General features: G+C 31.3%; 1 protein-coding gene across 1 annotated transcript in view; it reads right to left on the minus strand.

Moving 5' to 3' along the window:
* LOC111046325 (superoxide dismutase [Cu-Zn], chloroplastic) overlaps positions 1–9,688 on the minus strand; it is a 120,079-nt gene that overhangs the window by 10,611 nt on the left and 99,780 nt on the right. The gene's annotated exons all lie outside the window — the stretch shown is intronic.

Genomic DNA, 9,688 nt, shown 5'->3' on the forward strand with positions numbered 1-9,688 from the left:
TTCTTCTTCTTCTTCTTCTTTCACTCATTTAATCCCCTCCATTACACTTTCTGCTCTTCACCATTCCACTCCTTTTTGCACTTCTCTTCTTCCTGGTTCTCCATTTTCGTCACATTTTCTTCTCATGATTCTCCTTCTAATCCACTTTCACTCTGAAATCTTTTTTCCACATTTTTTCCATCATAAGTTTTTCTCAGTTCGAACCTCTCCTTTAAACCTCTTCAATTGAAATGAATCAATCAATATCCAGTTATTCCCTATGTGATCGTGTGTTGATGTGAAAGATATTATTTCATATCCTTTCCAGAGAATCGAAAATTATCGGTTGAAACACCGCCGATCTATAATGACAGTATTTGTTCAACTTTGGTTTTGCTTTCCTTGTCAATCATTCGACAAAGCCGGTGATACTATCCTTTTCTAGGTCCACAATGATGCCAATTATGTTTTTGACAGTGTAGAAATATAATTTATTAATGCAGAGAATCGGCATCGTCATTCTCCTATCTTTACCCACTGCCATTATAACGTGGACCACACTATATGAGGTCACATCACAATATTCTAATGATTTGTTCTTTGTACCTAAATAAATATATAAATAGATTATCGTATTGTCGTTATTCTAATTGCATTCAATCTTTATCCTCATTGAATAAACTTTGCAAAATTTGTTGAATAATTAGCAATACTGTAATCCAAAGTAAATTAGTGTGTGAGCCAGTAAATATTGTAACATACTGAATAAATAAAATATTATAATATCGTCATTCAAATTGCATTCTCATTAAATTACTCTCCATACTTTGTAAAATTCGTTGAATAATTGGCAATACTGTAATCCAATGTGAAATTGTGTATAAGCCAGTAAATATTGTAACATACCTGAATAAAGAACTCTAATCTTGTCTAATCACCTATCCCTCTTTTTTCACCCCAATTCTTCACGTTTCTCCATCTCACTATCTTCCACCCCTTTCCATTCAGCCACCGATTAGAAATGAGTGTGTGACGTCATCCACAAAATTCCAATTCAAGAATTTCACATTCTCACAACGAATTCAATTCCGCCGTAACCCGGAATTCTTCCCGTGAAGTGGAAAAAATCCAGAAAATGCAGTGGAAAAAGTAACGAAGGAATTTGTGAGGTATGAACATGGGGCGTCAAATAGTTGGTGATAATTGAGAGTAGGATAAATATAATACTCTTTAATTCCTCCTTTCATCACGAACTGCTTGTTGGTGATCACTTTATTTGAAACCGTACTTAGAAAGACTGGTTTCGGTTATTACACCGTTGTCAATCTCTGATGAACTCAGTGAGTGAGTTTATCAGAGATTGACAATGGTGTAATAACCGAAACCGTCTTTCTAAGTATCAATAAATCTGTGGTTATTGACAATTTCTTAGTCTTTTCATTCACTGTCAATTAGTCTGATTGCTCAGACTGCTAAGTCGTTATTGAAGTATTTGAGAGTGTTAAATAGGAGAATTTGAGAATTTAGGTCCCTGGAATTTGATAATTTGAGAAAGCAATGATGTAGAATGGAAAGATACACCTATTCTTATCGTTTCCATGGCAACCATGTATCTAATGGCTTTGCAGAGGTTGGAACTCAGTGTAGTGGCAAACGGGTCGATGTCAAACGAGGCAAACGACACAAGAGTCCTGCGACAGTCGAGACCAGCGACGGTAGAGACCTGCGACATTCGAGGCCAGCGACGGTAGAGAAATCCTGAAAACGAGGACTCAAATGTCGCCTGCGTTAGGCGACAGTTGTCGCAGGCCTCGACTGTCGTCGGTCTCGACTGTCGCGTCCCCGTGGAAAACTATCCAAAAATCCACTTCAAACTGAAATTGAAATAATTTCCTGATTACAAATTTTGGAAAGTCTACAAATAGAATTGAAAAACTGTAGTGCCCATTTATAATGCATTATCAATAATTTGGTGATTCAATCACCTTCACTGGTAGAGAGTTAGTGGGGAGGATATTTTTAATATTCTTTCCGAAGAATGGACATTGATATGTCCAAAGCTCCGCCAATTTATGTACATGCATAACAATATGATTATTATCTATAGTTATTATATTACAAACTGCTTTTTCATATCATATACAGTTCATAATTATTTTCTTAGTCTATATTATGTAAATTCATCTATAATTTTGCTGTATTGTAAGCTATTGTATATAAGTGTATAAGCAGTATATATTGTAATCTACATAATAAAGTACTCAATCAATCAATCAATCAATCACTGAAAGTCTTCATAAATTATCTGAATGTTATAAAAAAATTAGTTCATTTATAATGTTCCAATAATGCTAATGGTATGAGAGGCAATCTACCATTATAATGTTCTGCCACTAAGATGATACAAAGATTGATGATACAAGGATAACAACACCAGATCGTCTTTCAACAATCTAAAATTAATAATATTGAAAAAATATTTTATCTTAAATATGAAAATTCATTATGAAATTATTGAAAAAAATAATTGACGATCTCAAATGAGAATGAGCAGTTAATATTACATCAATAAACCTGTATCAGCTACCGTCTATAGAAGGCATTGACAAGACAGATGATCGGCAACGTTGATCTCCTATCTTTCTCCACTGCCATTATAACGTGAATCTAACTATAGTAAGAAACCCAAAACAGTCGTGAATATAATAGCTGAAGAAGTTATCTAATAGTAATAATTGATGCGACTTATATCCCATTCCTTAATTCATTTCTACAAACAGCGATTATGAATGAAACTTCTACAACGATAGTAATCAATCAAAGAAGTATCAGCTGTTCAAAATCCACGCAAGTTGACAGAGGAGTATCGAAGTCAAACTCTTGTCTTATCTGCGATATTAGTAGAGTTCCAAACTTTTGTTTCAGTGGAGAAGAGATGAGGAGGAAGCGAGATAGAGTGATAAATTATAGAGAAATAGATAGATGAAGTTAGTAGAGTAGGCCTATTCATTGACCGAACGAAGTGAGGTCCAAGATTCAAGTCGACGGTTTGGCATTTCTCTTAATGTATAAATGTTTAAATGTTTAAATGTTTATATGTTTATATGTTAATATTTTTATATGTTTAAATGTTTATATGTTTATATTTTATATGTTTATATGTTTATATGTTTATATGTTTATATGTTTATATGTTTATATGTTATATGTTTATATGTATATGTTTATATGTTTATTATGTTTATATGTTTAGATGTTTATATGTTTATATGTTTATATGTTTATATGTTTATATGTTTATATGTTATATGTTTATATGTTTATATGTTTATATGTATATGTTTATATGTTTATATGTTTATATGTTATATGTTTATATGTTTATATGTTTATATGTTTATTGTTTATATGTTTATATGTTTAGATGTTTATATGTTATATGTTTATATGTTTATATGTTATTGTTTATATGTTTATATGTTTATATGTTTATATGTTTATATGTTTATATGTTATATGTTATATGTTTATATGTTTATATGTTTATATGTTTATATGTTTATATGTTTATATGTTATATGTTTTATATGGTTATATGTTTATATGTTATATGTTTATATGTTTATATGTTTATATGTTTATATGTTTATATGTTTATATGTTTATATGTTTATATGTTTATATGTTTATATGTTTATATTTTATATGTTTATATGTTTATGGTTTATATGTTTATATGTTTATATGTTATATGTTTATATGTTATGTTTATATGTTTATTTTTATATGTCTATATGTCTATATGTTTATATGTTTATTTGTTTATATGTCTATATGTTTATATGTTTATATGTTTATATGTTTATATGTTTATATGTTTATATGTATATATGTTTATTGTTTATATGTTTATATTTTATATGTTTATATGTTGCGCATTTACGGCGAAACGCGGTAATAGATTTTCATGAAATTTGACAGGTATGTTCCTTTTTAAATTGCGCGTCGACGTATATACTAGGTTTTTGGAAATTTGCATTTCAAGGATAATATAAAAGGAAAAAGGAGCCTCCTTCATACGCCAATTTAGAGTAAAAATCAGACTATAGAATTATTCATCATAAAGAAGCTGACAAGTGATTACACAGATGTGTGGAGAAGCCAGTCTATTACTGTATTTGTATAAGGTCTATGGTTTCAATCAAATACATTAAAGAGGTACCGTATGCATCTTTAAGCTGTGTTTACACCAAAGTTATTAACAAAATGGTTATAACTTAATCCTTATAGATTCTATTAGATTGAACGGAAGTTGACAAACACATATGTTCATCATGCGTATGATAAGTTATGTTCAATCTTATATAATCTATAAGGATTGAGTTATTAACATATAGTTAATAAATTTGGTCTAATCGCAGCTTCAAGGTCTTTGGTTTCAATATTTTGTTTTGCAGTCATGGTATTATCATGCGTGTCCATCAGTATCAATATTATCACATTCGAAAAAACTAATTTAATTGGTGATTAAGAATAATCAAATGAACTGAATAATGCTGGAGAAATTATAATATTTTTGATTGAAGAAAAAATAATTTTCATTAGATGGAAGATTATCACGGAACTGGATGAATATTATAAATTCTGGAATAGAAATATATTCTATTCATTGTTTAAATTAACATAAATATTAATAATTATGGAATACAAATTCAAACGTGAACTGATTTTGTTAACATTTAAAACAGTTGACAACAGGTACTTGTAGATGAGAATACTGCGTGAGGTCTACTGTTCACAGAACTACTAGTAGAAAGAGATAGATAAAGGTAGTGAGAGATAAGGTGAGAGAGAAAGAGAGAGTGATTGAGTTCGTGATCAGATACACTTGGCTACGAATTTAATCAATTATTTAATCAATTTTGTCTTTATGATAAAGGAGGAGGGTCCAGCATCATTATATAGTGAGGTCCTGTAGGACTGTGGTACCGTAAGTGCTGAGCCTGTTTTTTCTCATTATCAACTAGTAGTTCTGTGAACAGTAGACCTCGCGCTCAGTAAATTATATTGACCTGTTGTTATGTTTTCTCAGAAACTGATAGATAATTTATGAATTTAAAATGTCTAGAAAAAAACTTAAATAAACATAGAGTTTTCTGTCCTATCGTACCAGAATGTGAGTGTGAGCGCTGTTATCAGGTCTGGCTGCCGTCGATACGCCAATCCAATCAAGATACAAAAGTACTACCTTATTATTTTATCTACCAATGTTATTACATTAGTGTCATTTGCATTGTAAATGAATAAGTAAAGAAATGAATGAATGAATCAACCCATCAGAGAACATTCTGTGTTGTCGTGTTGGCAAAAAATCGGTGTCTTGAAATTAACAAAATAAACTACCATAATGCTGCTTTTCTACAAACGTCATTTCTCACTTTTCATAATTTTAGAAATCAATTTCTTTTCAATAATATTTGTTGCAATTTTGAATGAAAAAGACTAAGAAATTGTCAAAAAACTACAGATTTATTGATACCGAACTTAGAAAGACTGGTTTCGGTTATTACACCATTGTCAATCTCTGATGAACTCAGTGAGTGATTTTTGAGTGAGGCTTTTTGACAATTTCTTAGTCTTTTTCATTCAATATGAATAATTATCACAATATCAACTTCTCAACTACACAAAAAGTGTTGCAATTTAATCATCAGTTTAAAAAAAGAAAAAAATGAATTCTATCAATAACTCCAAATTCCAAACTAGAATCATGGCCTCAGGTATGGAGAGCCAAAGTTAGTAGACAACTGTCTACTAACGTTGATGGAAAGATGCATTTTCAAGATGTTCAATGTTTTTGAACGGGTAGTATTATAGTCCACTGGACAGCTGATTTATGATGAATAACTAACTCTATAGTCTGATTTATACGGTAATATTGGTGTTCGAAGGAAACTCCTTTTCCTTTTGTATTATCCTTAAAATTCAAAATTTGAAAAAAAACTCATGTTTACGTCGACGCGAAATTCAAAATGGAACATACTTGTCAAATTTCATGAGAATCTATTGCTGCGTTTTGCTTTAAATGCGCAACATTTAAACATTTCTGTCATACTTACTCAATTGCAGCTGTTTTTCATGCTTTAAATCAAGCCGGTAAACAGCTGTTAGCATAACAAGAAAACATGTGATTTTCATTACAGCATACTATACTGTAAAGAGATCATATATGTTCACTTTACAGTCGAGTATGTGGGACTCTTTGTCCTAATAACATCTGAGTAATTAATATACCAACTCAAATAATTAAGAACTCATTTAAGGAGTTTCAAGTTATAAGAACTCATCTGAAATCTTATAATTTAGGCCTTTATTATTTTATTTCAGCTCGAAGGGTCTGTCTGCTATGAACTAGGCGCTACGGGCTAGGTCATGTATAGAATGCAGTAGCTCGAGCAGCAGCAGGTTTCTGTTTCTCAGCAATATTATTCTTTCTCAGATAAGTATGAAAAAGATATTGTACGGTAACGTATTTACCGCATTCGTATGATAATTCTGCCCTCAACTACGTTTCGGGCAGAAACAATCATACTTATGCGGTAAATTATCGTTACCGGACTTGTTACGTAAAGTACTATCAAACATTCAAACATAAAGAGAATGCAAAACCGTCGACTTGAATCTCAAGGTGCGTACAGATATACGCGCCGCGAACATGAGCAATTCACTTTTAATTTGCTGATTATATCTGTATTTTACCATTTTCGTAAAGCTTGGCATCAGTTGATTAAAAGTGAATTGCTCATGTTCGCGGTGCGTAAATCTGTACGAAGCTTTAGACCTCACTTCACTCGGTCAATAATGATTATCTGTTTCATTCATTGATGAATCATGATGATTGTTTATGTGTTTACGGATTAATGAATAAAACAATTCCGCTCTGATTGCACAAAAATATTTATTCCACAATACTTAAGCTGTGTTTACACCAAAGTTATCAACAAAATATTTATTTATCCGTCCTTAGAGATTCTATTAGATTGAAAATAACTTATCATACACATGATGTGCATATGTGTTTGACAAGCTCCGTTATTCTAATTGAATCTATAAGGAGGAGAAATAAGCATTTGTAATAACTTTGGTGTAAACACAGCTTTATGACCTCTCCAACTTATCAGACAGCCCAAATTACATTTCACCTATCAATAACACACTAAGCCTGTCTCTGAGAACGAAATACCCGGACAAACTTTTAACAATTCCGGTAAAACTTTTCCAGTTTCTAAGTTGGATTGTTTAGTCTCGCATGTTCCGCGGACATGAGTGGAACGAAAATTATTTTAGTTTGCTCGTGACAAGAATGAAATGTAACTTTGTATTGTTCCATCTAGACTAGAGCTATGTATCTGAGAACTAGAATGCAGCTTTGTATATCTCGAGTCTCCATTTTAGTATATGTATCTAAGAACTAGAATGTATATATATCTCAGAAAATACATGATATCAATCAAATTAGATTGACAATATCTCCATGGATATTGGGAACCTAGAATATCTCTGAGTGTATCAAAAACGTTTGCAGGTAGTTGTATCTTTGTTCGAAGTAGACTATTATTCATATTTTTAAAGCTAACCAATAGCTTTTATTTTACAAGATTGATTGATTGATGATTGAGTACTTTATTTATGTAGATTACAATATATACTGGCTTATACACTTATATACAATAGCTTACAATACAGCAAAATTATACATGAATTTACATAATATAGACTAAGAAAATAATTATTGAACTGTATATGATATGAAAAGCAATTGTAATATAATAACTATAGACAAGAGACAGCAGGGAGTGTACAAATCTATATAATACAAAGTTCCTGGAGATATGATTTATGATTCACCTTAAAAACTATATAACTTTAGAAGAAAATATTGCTTTATATCGACATTCAAGCTAGTCTATGATGAAGTTTCTGACAATATATTTATACTAGAAAACAATAACTGTAGTCGTGTATGTATATTTGGAGATTTTCTGCTATAGTGAGGTCCACGTTATAATGGCAGTGTTTGATTAGCAATGGTATTGCTATCCTTGTCTATCATTCAACAAGCGGAAAGCGCAATCTCTCTCTTGCTTTGCTCTGTTTCCAGATCGTCTTCTAACAAGTAGAAATTGATGATTAATCAACAAAATATTTTATCTTAATTAAAATAATTAAAAATATAATTTCTAAAGTATAATTGAGTACAGATGGAATTAAATAGAGAATGCATTTATTCAAATAAATTTGCAGTAGCAGAGGTCTTCGGGTGATTTGCGGCATTTATTTAAGATTTTCGTTTAATAATTATAATGAGTACTTTAACGAGAATGAACAGTTATTATTACATCAATAAGCCTGTATGCACGCTATATATAGAAGGCATTGACAAGACAGATAATCGGCAACGTTGTCTCCTATCTCTTCTCCATGCCATTTAACGTGGACCCACTATAGTATTTCTGCTATATTTATATCATTTGAAATTTCTCGAGATATGATTCAGAATTCGTCCTCAATATGAAAAGAGATAATTGCAATTTATGGTAGAAAATAGAGGGATCTTTCCTCTTTTGGGAACTAGTTAATATTGGAAACACATGCAAATTCATATTGTTTCTCTTTCTTCGCATTCATCGAAATTTATGAAGTCTTCTTCATCCTGCTTTGGAGGGACAGAGACGGATATATCTATGATATCTGATGTGAAACAAAGACGGATAACATTGAAAGCAGTGATGAATATACTATAGTGAAGTCCATGTTATAATGACAGAGAGAAAGATAAAAGAAAAACGTTGCAGAAACTCTGTCTTGTCAATGCTTCTAGACGGTAGCTGATACAGGTTTATTGATGTAATGATAAATGTTCATTCTCGTTTATAATAATCAATTATTGACCGAGCGAAGTGAGGTCTCAGATTTAAGTCGGACGGTTGGCATTCTCTTAAGTTTAAATGGTTATATGTTTATAATTATGTTGCCATTTACGGCGAAACGCGGTGATAGATTTTTCATGAAATCTGACAGGTATGTTCCTTTTAAATTGCGCATCAACTTATATACAAGGTTTTTGGAAATTTGCATTTCAAGGATAATATAGAAGGAAAGAGGAGCTCCATCATACGCAATATTACCGTGAAAATCAGACTATAGAATTATTCATCATTAATAAGCTGTCTAGTGGATTATAATACTACCTGTTCGAAACATCGACATCTTGAAAATGTATCTTTCCATTAACGTTAGTAGACAGTTGACTATAATACTACCCGTTCAAGAACATCGAACATCTTGAAAATGTATCTTTCCATCAACGTTAGTAGACACTTGCAGCCAGACCTGATAACAGCGCTCACACTCACATTCCGGGACGACACGTCACGGTACGATAGGACAGAAAGCTCTATGTTTATTTAGGATTTTTTCTAGACATTTTTAATTGATAAATTATATATTATTTTTGAGAAAAACATAACTTAGGTCATGTAACTCACTTAGCGCGAGGTCTTACTGTTCACAGAACTACTAGTAAATTATATTTATTTGACAAGAAATTTTATTCCTCGAGATTAAATGATGAATTACCCATAATTTAAAATGAATATCCGTGCTATTCCTCTCCCAAATTTAGATAAGATTACACATTTATTCATCA

Source organism: Nilaparvata lugens, chromosome 10 (assembly GCF_014356525.2).
Source record: "Nilaparvata lugens isolate BPH chromosome 10, ASM1435652v1, whole genome shotgun sequence".
NCBI lineage: Eukaryota > Metazoa > Arthropoda > Insecta > Hemiptera > Delphacidae > Nilaparvata > Nilaparvata lugens.